The sequence below is a fragment of the Equus caballus genome, chromosome 4, assembly GCF_041296265.1.
Source record: "Equus caballus isolate H_3958 breed thoroughbred chromosome 4, TB-T2T, whole genome shotgun sequence".
NCBI lineage: Eukaryota > Metazoa > Chordata > Mammalia > Perissodactyla > Equidae > Equus > Equus caballus.
In genome coordinates, this window is record NC_091687.1 from 68,803,064 (window position 1) to 68,818,282 (window position 15,219).

General features: G+C 43.6%; 1 long non-coding RNA gene across 3 annotated transcripts in view; it reads right to left on the reverse strand.

The window, feature by feature from the left end:
- The window catches only part of LOC138923800 (uncharacterized), a 29,363-nt gene extending 15,491 nt beyond the window's left edge, over positions 1-13,872 (reverse strand). For all 3 annotated transcript variants that reach the window (XR_011437929.1, XR_011437930.1, XR_011437931.1), the window contains exons 1-2: positions 13,023-13,872; positions 5,057-5,146 (exon numbers count right to left, since the gene is read on the reverse strand). This is a non-coding gene — a long non-coding RNA (uncharacterized lncRNA). The remainder of the gene's footprint in view (positions 1-5,056; positions 5,147-13,022) is intronic.
- Between the last annotated feature and the right edge of the window lie 1,347 nt (positions 13,873-15,219).

Here is a 15,219-nt window from a genome sequence, read left to right on the forward strand (position 1 = left end):
GTCAACATTTGTCATGAAAATAAATACAAAAATTCCAAATGAAATATTCACAGGGGCTGGCCCCGTGGCCTAGTGGTTAAGTTCAGTGTGCTCTGCTTTGCCAGCCCAGGTTTGGTTCCCGGGCATGGAGCTACACCACTTGTCAGCAGCCATGCTGTGGCAGCAACCCATACATAAAATAGAGGAAGATAGGTACAGATGTTAGCTCAGGAGGAATCTTCCTCAGGAAAAAAAAAATATACATATATATTAGCAAACCAAATTCAGCAAAATATAAAAAGACAAAAACATGTGACCAAGTTGCATTTATTCCAAGACTGCAAAGTTGGCTTAATGTTAGAAAGCCACTCAAATAATTCGTTACACTAATAGATTACAGGATTTAAAAAAAACCAATGTATTATCAACTTAATAGATACAGGAAAAATGTTTGATAGAATTATTTGACATCCAGACATGATAAAAGATTTTCACAAACTTGAGATAGAAAGAAATTCCTAACTCTAAAGTTATGTACCAAAAGACCTAATGATGAAACTTTGAAGGTGTCCCCTTTGAAATAAAGAATGAGTGAAGAATGGCAGCATCATCACTTTTCTTCAACTCTGTACTGAGATCCCAGGCAATGCAGTAAAGCAAGCAAAACAAATAGATAAAAGGTATAAGGATTGGTAATGAATAATATAAACCAACAGTATTGGTATAAATGCACAGTGGAATATCCAAAATAATATACAGATAAATAATTAGAATGAATCATAAAGTTTAGTAAGGTTGCAAGATACAAAATCAACATGCAAAAATCTATTTCATTTCCACATAGCAGCAACAAATAGAAAATTAAATTTTTTAAATTATTATTTGCAATAGCCTCAAAAGATGGTGTTCTTAGAAATAAACTCATAAAAGGTGTGAATCAACACAGAGAAACCGTAATACTATTGAGAGATATTAAAGAAGGACTAATTAAATGTAGAAATAAAAATATCATGATTATTGTTTGAAGATTGAATATCATAAAATTATCAGTTCTTCTCCAATTGATCTCTAAGATTAATACAATGACACTCAAAGCTCCAACAGAAATTTTGTAGGACTTGACTAGGTGCCTCTAAAAATTTATGTGAAAATGCAAAGGGCTAAGAATAGCCAAGACGCTCTTGACTAAGAAGAAAAAGATGGGAAAGTTTGATCAACCAGATGCCAAACCTTATCATAAAGCCATAATAATAAAGCTTGTGGTATTGTCTCCAGAGTAGACAAATTAGCAAATAAAACAGGAAAAGAATCCAGAAAATAATGCCCGGATATAAGAAAACTTGATTTATTTCAGCGGTAGCATTGTGGAGGAATGGAGAAAAGGTGTTCTTTTCAATACATGATGCTAGGACAATTGGGTGTTTACATGGGAAGAAATTAAAATGATAGCCTAGTGGATTGTATGCAAAATCAGTTTCAGGTAGATTATGGATCTAACTGCATAAGACAAAACAAGCTTGAAGAAATAATATAGGAGAATATCTTTAAGATCTCTGAACAGGGAAAGAGTTCTCAATCAAAACACAAAAACCACTGCTCACAAAGGAAAAGATTGATAAATTTGATCACTTAAAATTAGAAACTCTGCTCATCAAAAGACATCATAAAAAGGGTGAAAAGGCAAGCTGTAGAGTGGGAAATGATATTCGTACCTCATACAACTGACTAAGATCTAGTATTTAGAATATATAAAAATGTATGCAAATCAGTAAGAAAAGAGACTAAAAGACAGAAAAACGGGCAAGACTTGACATCAGAAAAGAGGTTATCCAAATGGCCAATAAACATATGAAAAGGTGTTTAATCTCATTAAAAGTCAGAGAAAAGTAAATTAAACCACTGTGAGATACCATTATGCACCCACTAGATTGGCATAAATATCACAATAGCATGTGGTGGTGAGGATGTGGAGAATCAGAAGTTCTCATTCTGTTCTGGTGGGTGAATAATTAGTACAAACTTTCTGGAAAATTATGTGCCTTTAACTAGTAAAATTAAGGATTCCTATACCCTATGACCTTGACATTTCATTCCTGAGTACACATACTACAGAAGAGTGTAATTCTGTGCACCATGATATATGTGAAAGAATATTCATAATAGTATTGATTGTAAGAACCCAACTGAGGCCAAAAAAAATGCCCCTCAACAGTAGAATAGATAAAAATAGATTATGGTATATTTCACACAATGGAATACTTGACATCAACAAAAATGGGGAAAAAACCACACAGCTGCTTGCCACAACGTGAAAAGATCTTTAAAAACGCGGTGTGAAAGTAGACAAGACAGATATCAAAGGCCACTATATGATTCATTTATTTACAATTCAAAGCCAGCCAAAACTATACTATTGTGTTTAGGATGCACATCTAGGTGATAAAACGCCAAAGCAAAGCAAAGCAGTTACTTTCTAGAAAGGCCAAGACCTGGGGCACTTTGTGGGGAGGGAGAGAGCTGCGTTTGGGAGTGGGCACACAGAAGAGTGACTGGCAAGTTTCTATTTCCTGATCTGGGTGGCAGTTACAAGGGTGTTCACTATCTAATTACTCATTAAGCTACATATTTACGTTTTGTGCACTATTATGAGTGTGTGTTATATTTCACAATAAAAAGAGTTTCTAAAACTATATTTTTAAAAAGGCTTTTAGAACGATTATTCTGGAAGCAGCGCCAGAGAAGGGAGCCAGACTGGAAACAGGGAGGTGATCAATTAGGTCTCAGTTACATACAAGAAACAGCAGAGTTGGCTGAAAGATCCTTCTGGGTTCCTTTTCTGCATTTGGAGCCAACATGTATCACTAGCATCCAGTAACAGGAATATTGATGCCAACATTTTTCAAAATCCGCAGAAACATCTTGGCTCTTCCACAAAACTATGGGAGCCAGTTCAGCAGAAATGGATATCCATCTTCTGTTCTCTTCTTCCGTGTTGAGGGGGCCTGGAGTCCTTAAGCTTTTCTCTTGGCCTCCCACCTCCAAGTCCTTCCAAAGAGTCTCCTCTCCCTTGTCTCCATCCTTTCTGCCCTTCCTCAGCCCTCATGGTACAGCAGGTTTGTAATGCACCTGCAAAGATGTCACTCCCAGCGGGCAGCTGAATGCAGCATTTCTCAGGAGAGGATTTGCATGTAAACAGGGGCCACTGGAGGGGGTGCTGCCCTAACCCCCAAAGAACTAATCACCAAAGATACGTATTTGGGCCACAGTAGGCAGCTGGGAGAACTATTTGGAGCCAGCAGCATGTAACTCACACATAACTACCTGACAGACTTTAAGGAGGCTGATCAAATGGCCCCAAACCTGGCTGCACCACAGAATCACCCAAGAAGTTAAAAAAGGAAGTACAGATTTCTAGATCCCCAGATCCAGAGATTCCAATTCATTGGGTTCTGGGTAGAGCCTGGAAATCTGTATGTATAGCAAGCAACTCAGGTGATTCCGGTGCAAAGGGTCCTGGTGCATCTCTTCAGTGGGCTGGTATTTAGGAGCCCAAGTTCCACAGGGCCAGCAAGTGTGCAGGCTCTCTTCGCTTACCTCCGTCCAGCTGCCCTGGATCCAACCTGAGGACCAATGTGTTCTTCTAAGAGTCCAACTTTATCATCTTGCAACTCTCCAGATATCTGTTAGGTAAACCCAGGACATCTCTAATCTCTTCTTCTTTCCACTCTGGATTAAATGCATTTTTCCCCCACGAGGATAGATCTTAATCTAAAGAAGTTCTGCGGGCGTGTAGATACATATAAGAGAGTCAAGTTGGGAGGTGTGGCCATGTGTTTACGTGATGTCTGGGAAGAAGGAAGGATGCCTCTGAAGAGGTGTTTTGGGGGCTGTAACAACCTGCAGAGGTGAGACCACACGAAAGCCCTCGAGAGCAGCCTTTCTTACCTCTCATTGGTCTCAGGACCCCTTTATGCTTGTTTACGTGGATGTACCCATTACTGCATTGATGATTAAAACTGAGAAAATGTTTAACAGTTATATATGGATTCATTTACAAATAATAATAAACTCATTAGATATTAACTTAAATATTTATTATATGTAAATCAAGTATGTTTCCCTCCAAAAAAAATTTCAAGAGAAAAGTGACATTGTTTTAACTTTTTGCAAATCTGTCTAAGTTTGGTTTAATAGCAGACAGCTGGATTTTCATATCTTCTGCCTTCAATCTGCTACAATATGTTGTTTTGATGGAAATATATAAAGAAAATCAGGCTTCACACAAATATGTAGTTAGAAAAAAAGGATTATTTTAATCTGCTTCTGCACTCAATCTGTTGTGCTATTACATGCCATGTAACCTCTGGAAAATTCCACTGCACACAAGAGGGAATGAAAATGAAAAAGGCAAATAACATCCTGGTACTGCTGTGAAAATAGTTTTGACCTCACAGACCCCCCACTGAAGGGTCTCAAAGACATGGCCCTCCACCCACCTGGCCCACTCTTTGAGGCCCACTGCCTTAAAGAAAAACAGCGTGTTCATTTGTTTGCCAACAGCATTAGCCATTGCTGTAACGCTGCTGTCTTGGATGCTAAGCTGAGGAGGGGGCGGTGGGCAGGCTGAAGGACCACATGCATCTGTTTGCAAAGCTGGTTAAAGCACCAATTATAGGCAAACCTGATCGAGGCTTTGCTCCAGACAACACCTCAGCAGGGGAACGTGGTGATTAAACCCGCCTCTGCTAGGGGCCGGAGCCTGTGGTGCTACTCCTACCAGTCGCTCAGGGTGTGTCCAGGACCGGGGATCAGTGATTACTTGCACTGAGGAACAGAATGGTCCATATTCATCTCAAAAGCTACGGTGTTTGTTAGGATTGTGAGTGTGGGTGAGAAATAACACCCCTCGTTTGCTCAAATGCACTTGCTAAGTGAGGCCTTGTATAATGTATTACAACCCAGACCATGGTGCTTAGTAGAGCAACTGCCAACCCAGCAATCCTGATCCCCCTCATGGCTCTCTGTTTTTCTTTGCACTAGCATTTTCCCCTTCCAATGTCCTTTGTAACGTACTTACTGGTTAGGTTTATTGTTCATTGCGTGTATGTCCCACGAGACAGGGATCTTTGTTTTGTTCACTGTTGTATCCCCAGGACCAGAACAGTGTCTGGAATAAAGTAGGCATCAATAAATATTAGTTTTATGAGTGAACTAGTAAGATTGACAGATGGAGGGGCAGAGAGAATACCAGCTTCCTGCAAGCAGCCTGCACCCAAGAGAAGAGGAAGGCTGAGCTGAGCATGCCCAGTTTATTCTCCCCAAACTCATGATGCAGATTAGGCCATTCCTCTTTCCTTGGGTGATTGAAGGGCAAATAGAAGTTTGGAATGTGACATCTCCACAGGAAAGGAAACATCAGGAACGGATAAGAAGCATCCATTGACTTTCCCCTACTGTGTTCTCAATTTGTTTGTGCTTAATTATGAAGCCTGTAGGCAGCCAGGGGCATGGCGATCCTCAGAGGAGGAGATCAGAAGTTCTATCAAGACCTTTCTGCTCCTCCCACATCAGGCACTCTCCCACTGCCGTCCACTTCATCCAGGCCCTTTATGTCCCTCCCCTTTCTCAGTTCCAACCCACTCTTTGACTCCATTCTTGATGCCGGGGCTGGGACTCTGCAGACCACATTTCCCAGACTCCTTTGACAGATGTTTCCAATTAGGCAGGGTTTGCCAAAGGGGATTGGGCAAGAGATTAGAAGGAAGAACACAATTTGGGGAATATATGGGACTTCTTTCCTGTCCGCCAAGCACCAGCCTCACCATCTCCTCCGAGTTACTAGCAGCATCCAGGCCACATCTCTCCTTCTTGCGTGGAGATTGCCCCAGGAATCCCAGCATCTGCCTTGGGGGCCCTCCTCTGAACTCGGATAATTTCACCTCTTTACTTTTGTTCCCCAGTCTTGGGACTGGTAGCAGCTTCCTGCAGTTATTAATCTCTATGTTACTCTTCCTTTTACTTCTTTCAGTCCTCCAACACCTGTGCACCCAGTTCCCTTCATTGAGTCCGCTCTACCGGAAATACCTTCTATGGTTCCTCTTTCCCTGACAGGATGGCCCCTGACTGGTGGCTCCTTTGTGGATCCTCCAGGGACCACTGGTGGACAAGTGAGAATTGATCCCCAGAGAGCTTTTATGTGGATTAGAAAATCTTCATTAATTAAATCTATTACATTGCTGGAAATTCATTCTCTATTCCGTTTCTCTTTCATAATTATGTCCTTCCACATTGTCTAACATAACTAGAGTGACCATACATACCAGTTCACCCAGAACCATCCAGGTTTAAGCCTGTTGTCCCAGCATAATTATTAATAGTCTCCTTTCTCTCTCAAAACTATCCTAGTTTGGGTGGCAAATTATGTGATCACTCTAAATATAGACCATTATATGTTCTACAATGAAATTAAATGACATTAAGATACTCCAGCAATAAAATACCAATTACAAGAGGTTCCAAATTTGAATATCTACCCCTGCTCATCATAAATTTTCTAAGAAGAAATTAAAGTTCAATGATTAAATTCAACAATTAAGTTAAAATCCAAAGATATTAAAGTCCAAAGGATTTAAAGTCCAAAATCATATTCTCTTCCCCTTGTGATTTAAGGAAATTAGAGTCCAAAACTCATCTCAATTTGTTATTCAATTCCTATGTTTTATTTCTCAATGTTCCACATCCATGCACCAAATGTTGGAGTTGAGAGCTCCAGAAATAGCCTCTCTCTTCCCCATGAGGGTTTTGAACAGATTATAAAATAAAGGATGACAGAAGCGAGATTAAAACAACACCCTTATTACTAATAAATGTGGCTTGTACCTACAGGCAAGAGAGCCGACTAATAATGAACTCTAGGATTAGCCTTCCCCACTGTGGCATATACAGCAACTGCTCACCAACATCTGTATTCACCCCTTCTCCCGGGCACAACTGCCTATATATTTCCCAGCCTCTCTTATAGTTAACTCTGGTCATGTAAGTTTTGGCCAATGGACTGTAAGAAAAGTTATGCTCACTCTCCTAGCCCGATCCATAGAAACTTGCCACGAGTGTTTCTCATGCTTCCCCTCCTCCCCGCTCCCAGCTGCCAGCTGAATGGAGAAGACTCTGAAGGCTTAGAAAAGGATGAAGCTACTAAATTTCTAGAAGCTGTTTCTTGCAGTGCTTAGCCTACCCTGCCTGACCTACCCACTGACTTCCTGGGAGCACTGACCCAGGACAGGTATTCCCTAGAGCAGGGAGTTAGCTGCTCAGGGAGACAGAGGAGCAGAAGAAACCTTCTGACCCTGCAGACAGCCCACGCCCGAGAGAAAGAGGGTGGGGCTGAGCTGAGAGTGCTCAACATAGTCTCCCCACATTCACACTACTCAGATTAAGCCCCACCTGGTAGCAGTGAGGGAGCCTCTTTCCAGAGACTAAGAAAATTACGCCTCCTTGTGAAAAGAAATATCTGCCCCACAAAAATGTGTTTTCTTTTTGTGCATCTCTTGTTTTGATGTCTAACAATCTTTCCCTTGCTCCCAATACAGATTCTGTTAGCATTTTCCCAAGAAATTTCCCAAGAAATATATTTTCTATATCCCCTCCTAACTTCCTTAACAGGTAGAAAACAGAGAGGAGCTATCTTTGCTTCTCTCTTGTGCCTAGCCCATGGAAGGCCAGTCAAATAGTCCTCTTTGGGCAAAGTTGGGTAAAAGCCAAAGAAGAAACAGTGCTTCTTGACCCCCTCTCCATCTGCTCTCCAGATTCCAGAGTCCACAAAGGGTCATTCTCAGTAGACATAACAGGAGATCACTGGCATGTTCTTTTTTTTTTTTTTTTAAGAATGATGGCACCTGCTCATGAATCACCAGGCTGTTTCTGCGGGACGTTTGTGCTCTCAGCAACTTCCAGAGTCCTCCTGCCATGGGGACCACCTTCCTTCTCCTGTCTTTACTTGAAATGGAGAGAGAAAAGCCCAGATCCTCACCATATTAGGAATAATGCTATCATGAGCCTGCTTTGGTGTGCTTGCTATGCCCACAGTCTCAGTCCCTTCTGGGGTACACTTTCCTGCACAGCCCTTAATACTTAGGTCAACATTTGGTCCTATGTGGCCTAAAAAGCCAAAGCAGATTAGGCCAAGGTAGACCCCCAACCCATGGGGGCTCATCCATAGACTGGTCAGCAAACAATGGCCAAGAGACTCAGCCAGTTAGTGGGAATTGAAACCCAAAGTTCATGACAGAGGATTCAAATGGGAGGTCACAATGGACCATGTCAAGCCCATAAGACAGCAGGACCCATGAATAAGCAAAGGAAGTTGACAGATAAAGAACAATGGTGCTGCCGTGCAGAGAAATGCAAATGGAGAGAGGAGGGGAAAGAGAGACAGGAGAGGAGAGAAAAAGAGAGAACACAGTTTGGAGAAACTCATCCATGGAGGTATCTTGGATCCTGACAGTTGTCCAGTTCTTTCCACATCTGTCCTTGTAACAAGCCCCTTTTCCTTGAACGGACTTGAGTGCATCACTGTGCCTTGTCTGACTAGGACAATTCATTTCCATAATTGTGTTATCAGACTATGATGAGTTATCCCCTAGAAAACCATGATCGTATGAGCTTCGTCCTCTTCCCACCTTCCTGTCAGATGCCTTGAGCTACTAACTTTTGGAAGAAACTGTGAATAAAAAATAGTTTTTATTTTATTTTATTTTACTTAGGAAGAAAGGAGAATAAAATAGGTGAATCTTTGTGATGTTCTTTAGTTTACTATGAGGTTCGGAGGTTAGGATAAAGGAAAAGTCACCCACAGCAAAACCCATGCCAAACTGAAGAATTCTCCAGGCTACATGAGGAAACAAGAGAGGTTTCTTCAAGGACATCATGGTGCTGGCAAAAAATAAGTTGACTTTCTCTTCTGCTCAGAAGGGTAGAACTAAATCCTGTCCACCTTGTCATCTTTCCATCAAGGAAGAGACAGATTCCTTCCCACTATAGGTGTTGAGACCCAAGTGAGACCCTTCCAAGTAAACCTAAGGAGGCTTTAAGTACAAGAACCCATAAACATGGGCTGCAGTAAAACAGGAATCCAGAACCCTCATCCATCATCGAGACCAAAAGATGTGCCCGAGAAAGGGGGCGGTGGTCCTGACAGAGCTGCAAGAGCCTAGGGGCTTAGTGAACCCAACCTCCAAAGCAGGGTGAATTGGAGGAGGAACTGGTGAGAGAGCTTAGCCCCAAGCCACCCTCTGGAGGGGATGGCACAGTGGCAGGTGAGAAGATTGGGAGACCCGGATCTCCACATGAGACAAGAGATCCTGGCACTTGATGACACACAGTGTACCTCCTGTCCCCATCTTCAGGAAAGGCTTGAGGCTTTTTGGGGCCCAAAAGCCAGGAGCTGCAGAAGACAGGCAATAGGCCAGATGAGCTCATCAGCCCCAAGAATGCAGGCCTAGGGGCAATGCCCACTTGCCAGTAATGTCTCAGGTCCTATTGGAGAAACACATCCAAGTCCCCATGACCCACACCTGTCATAGCTATGGAGGAGTGCCATCTTTCTTGCTGGAGAGTTCCCTCATCAACCAAGGAGCAACAATGATGATTATTTTGATCTGGAAATGCAAAAAGGGTCATTGGAGATGTTAGTGGAACTTCTCCAAGAAGCAACACCTCTTAAGAAATCATAAAGTAAGTGGCTCCCACTGCTCAACAGCCTCCTTGCGGTAGTGTTCCCAGCCTGGGTTCTAGGATAAGTTCCAAACAGTCTCGCATTTAATGAGAATTCAGTTGTGAAAAGGAGGCATTCCAAAATCTGTGGACTGAATAAACTAACAAGGTACGTCTACCCCAAATGGAGAAAGCCCGGTCAGTTTTATTTAAAACTTTCAATCTCTAAAATTTATAATGGGAAGCTATAATATATTGAATTATCTCAGTCTCTCCCCAAACAAAGAAATTAGTGAGGAAATCAAATGAGATGACTCTGAGACTGACAGTTCAACTATCCAAAGAACCAAATAATCTAGTATACATAGTAGAATGTTATTAAATAAACCCTTGTTAAATTCCCACTATTTTAAGAGCAGGGAGCCAGCAGGAGAAAGGCGGGTTCAGAAGCCCAGGAGGTATGTGGAAGTGAAAGTGAGGAGGGGTCTGGAAACCCTTATCCTCTTTCACTAGACAGCTGAGGAGGGACCAGGTGCAGCATCCTGCAGCAACCCCCAGCCAGCACCCCACAGCACTCCCTTATGCCTGCCTGGCCTCTCAGTCTCTGTCTCTGCCTCAGTCTGACTTCAGTAGCTCTGATCCGGATGGGGAGAAAATTGAGACTGGGAATTTCAGCATCCCTGACCAGTGAGAGTTGAGGATCCCTCAACACAGAGTAATCCCCAAAGTCAAGGGAAGGGAATGAGATAGAATACACAGGTGCACTCGACAACCAGCGTAAACCCTAGCGGTGCCCGCCACTGGAACCTAGCAGTATCTCCGCTTGTCCAGCAGATGGGTGGGGTAAGCCTGCTCTTGGCACGAGTGAGAGAGAACCCACAGTAATGAAAAGAGCTAGGTGCAGCACAGCATAACCCAGTCAGGCAAGCTTTGTTCTCACAGGAGAGAGGCAACTTGGGGTACAGTAGTCCCCCCTTATCCATGGTTTCGCTTTCTGCAGTTTCACTTACCATTGGTCAACCATGGTCTGAAAACATTAAATGCAAAATTCCGGAAATAAGCAATTCATGAGTTTGAAATTGCTCATCATTCTGAGTAGCATGATGAAGTCTCATGACATCCCACTTTTTCCCGCCCAGGACGTGAATCACCCCTTTACCCAGAGTATCCCGAGTGCATTCAGTATCTGCTGTTAGTCATTGAGTAGCCCTCTCGGTTATCACATTGACTGCTGGGTATCACAGTGCTTGTGTTCAGGTAACCCTTATTTTACTTAACAGTGGCCCCAAAGCTCAAGAGTAGTGATGCTGGCGATTCCGATACCAAAGAGAAGTCATAAAGTACTTCCTTTAAGTGAAAAGATAAAAGTTCTCAACTTAATAAGAAAAAAATTTGTATGCTGAGGTCGCTAAGATCCATGGTAACTTTTATTACAGTATGTTGTCATAACCATTCTATTTTGTTGTTAGTTATTGGTAATCTCTTACTGTGTCTAATTTATAAATTAAATTTCATCATAGGTGTGTATGTATAGGAAAAAACATAATATATATAGAGGGTCAGTATTATCTGTGATTTCAGGCATCCACTGGGGATCTTGGAACATGTCTCCAGGCCGATAAGGGGGGATGACTACTATATTGTGGTATCGGTCACTCATGTTTGTCACCTTAGCTGGTCTCTATGGACTTCAGTTTACACATGTCAGAGCTGCTTTGTCGTCCTCCGTCAAAATATAATACAGATGGGGAAGGGGTGCTGCCCAGGCTCAAATCACCAAAGGCCTGCATGGGGGTGGCCCAAACACGGAGGCGCCAGGTCTGCAACACCAAGCTTCTGAAAGGAAGCAGGGGCTCTGCAGAGGGTCGAGAGCAACCTCTCCTGAGGAACTCCGTTAAGCATTTAGGGGCTGGGTTCAGAGGAAACAAGTCCCATAATGACCATTGGAGGAAGGAAGACTGCCCATCTTGCCACCCTCCAAGACAGGGCTGACACAGTCTGGTAGCAGGCAGAACTGTTCCTGAATGACTCTCCCTCAAACTGCAGGGGAGAAAGTGCCCCTCATTACCAGGTGAAGACAAAAATCAGCGCACAGGGACGGGACAATAAAACAATGCAAGTGACACAATAGAATAATTCAAGGGGAGGAAACACAGGCCAAGTCATTCATAGTGCTTGAAAGTGATTATTCTAAAATGCAGATTTGGTGACATCAGTTCCTGTTTAAAATCGCTGCCTTTTCTCCATTCCCACACCCCCTGCCTTAGCTCAGACCGTAATTAACTACTGCTAGGATAATTGCAGTAGTCTTCCAGCTGCCGCCAGTCCTACCTCCCCCTTCCCCATTATTGCTTTTGGGAATCACGCCTGAACCTTTCTTAGGGATGGAACTGGCAGGGCTGGGGGTGGAGGTGTGTTAGTTGACAGACATCCCAAAGCAATGTCTTTCTGAACTACAAATCATGGTTTTTGTGCCAAGTGATGCACTGGGACTTGCTTATAATTCATTTCATTTAATTTCAGTGTCACATCCCCTCGTGAGGCAAATGTCAGTGTCTGCATTTTGCAGATGAAGAAAATGAGACTCAGAGAGGGTACGCCAAATGCCTAGGCCACAGAGCCATAGTGGGGTATGGGTTTTGGACTTGGTGACATTTCCTTGCCCTCACCTACCCTCTTCTCCCTCTCTTCCCCTCAAAGTCTCACTACAATGTTCACTGATTCTGCTACCAACATCTCTTCTCTGATTGCTGCGGTCTATGACTTAACTAACCCTCACTGTCACCTTCTGTCCCACCTATCCTTTGCCCTATGCTTCATATCTCCCTCCTCGCCAGCCCTCCTGGACCCCATCAGAGTTTACTATAGCTTCACCCTTTTTCCATGAGAAGAGATGAGTAGATCTCAGCATGTCCAAGGCCTGTGGTATTTCCGAGGAATGTGGGAGGGCCCAGGCAGGGGCTGTGTGAACAGTGGCTGTTACAATGGGGCTTTCAGGGCTGGGCTAAGCATGGCCCACACACAATGCATTGCATTTTGTCTCTTAGCCATCCCCTGCCCCATCTGTCTGGTTCCTGCCATTGAAATCCTGTAACATCCGGTGAATAAAGAGCCATTGTGCTTATTTCCCAAACAGAATTGGGCCTGTCATTCCAAATGTGGCTAGGAGCCTCGCCTTTTTAGTAATGATTGCAGTTCTACTGTCCCCACTGGTCTTTATTCTCCCTTAACAATAGCAGCCAGGTGTTGCCAAGAGCTTGAGTTGGCGCACCTAGAGTCCTCCAGGAAGCACTGGGGTTTGAAGCCCTCCTGGAGATGGTTTGACTCCTTACCTTAAACTTGAGGATCTCCAGTCTGCACTTGAAGCCTCTGATCTCGTCCCTTCAGTGTCGGGCAGAGGAAGCAGCTATGCTCTTCGCAAGATGTTAGCCCTTAGAATAGGGCTTCTCAAACTTCCACGTGTCTAAGAATCACCTGGGATCTTGTGAAAATACAGGTTTGGATTCAACCTCAGAGTCTGCATTTCTAACAAGCTTCCAGAGGAGACCAGTGCTGCTGGTCCGGGAGCATGTTTGTATTAGCAAGGGCTTAGAGACCTGCTCAGCCACCAGTGGTAGGGCTAGAGCTGACCACCCAAGGGGAGTATGAGAGGCTGTGAGGAAGCCACTTAGCTGGAGTTGGCCAGGAAGCCAGTTGCCCCCTCACAGCAACACCTAGACATAACAGTAGGGTCTGGCCCTCGGGAAAAAGTTGAAAAGGATGAAAGAAATAATCAGAGATGCTCAAAGAAAAAAAAGGATGTCTGTGGCAGTATTAGTTAGAAGGTGAAAAGCTGAACTGAGGGATGGACTGTATGTCATATGAGGAGTTATGAAAATGAGATCACACTTGGGCAGACCCAGGCCCTTATCCATTTCAATAGATTTTTCTTCTTTCCCGGAGTCCTCTCTTCCATGTCAACTCTGGAAGGCCGACGCTGCAATCACCTCAAGGAGAAGGCTAGAAAGAAACTCGGACAGCCAGACCTCGCCGGGCTCCTCTGCTCTCACTATGTGCTGCAAGTGGCCTGGGCCTGGTGCCACTTCTGACTGCCTATGACAGCACATGGACACCGGTGGCTCTGAAAATGGGTCACAGCAGGCCGGGCTGTGTCCGAATCACCAGGAAGGCTTGTCAAAATGCAAAGTTCTAAACCTAGAACCTCTGACACAATAATGTGTGGGAAAGAGCCCAGGAATATACAAACAATGTTTAAGCTCCCCAGGTGATTATGAAGCCCAGCCAAACTTGGAAAGTCCGGATTTACACAAAATAAAATTGCCATCCAACCATTAAAAATGAAGTTAACAAAAGGTATTTAAATGCCAACATTATAAATAGTATAACTCCAATGTCGTGTGTGTGTATATATATTTACTTTGCAGTATATAATAAATAGTATAATTCCAATTATGTAAATACACACACATATATTAAATACATAGATATCTGAGGGGTACGATGACAGAGTTACAGGGTTTTCTTCTATTCCTTTCTCAGTTTTCTAGGTTTTCTACAATAAACACATACTCCTTTCGTAATGAGGGTATATTTTTGTGAATGCTGGGGAGCAGATTATGACATATTTGGAACTATCGTGGGGGTTTCCTAGAAATGCAATGCCTTCCAGCGAGGCATGCTGTTCCTCCCTTTCTTCTGGAGAAAGTTCAAGGTGTCCCCTTCGATACACTCTCTTCATTCTGACTAGTGGCCTGCATGACTGGCTTTTGTAAACATTCCTTTCACTGGGTTAAACAAATACAATGACTTGTTTTTTTTAAGGGGAGTTAAGGAGAAGTTCAGGTACCTGGGCATATATTCAGGACAGGGCTCCAGTCAGCAAGAAGTGGGAGGGCTGAGCAGGGAAACTGAGGCTAAAATCAACATGGCAGTGAGGAGGGGCAGCTGCGGCTCTGGGGAGGCTCTGAGGCTCCCCCCAGCCCCTCTGATGCCAGAGCCCAGTCATGCCAGGGCTGGGTCTGCTGTTGCTCATCCTGGGACCGGAAGGGAGAGGATCTGTTCTGAGTCCAGCTTGACTACTCACCAGCTGTTTATAACTTCGAGTGCCCAACTGAAATGCTACAATCTCCATTTTCTCACCTGCGAAAGGGGAATAGCAAAATCCACCTCAGCATCATGGTGGTAACTTAGAGCAGCTCAGTGTAGGGGAGCAGAATTTGCTACCCTAAAATTTGTCTCTTTGGCTTCATTACTTTAAGAATGAAAGACTTAGGAAGAAAATTACCTTCCCCCAAACACCTAAAAGAATTTAAGATAGAAGGCCTGTTCCAGGAAAGAGCTATCACCATAGTGTAATACGAACTAGGTGTGGTAGGCAGGGAGGAACCTAGCAAGGCCCATTTGATCAAAGTCCTCTCCTTGTCCCATTGTCTTTGCAAGGTATGGCAAACATTTATTTACCAAACACTTGCTTTTCCATCTCCATGTGGATTGCCTTCCTCCCCTTTGAAGTCCCAAACCACTACCCCC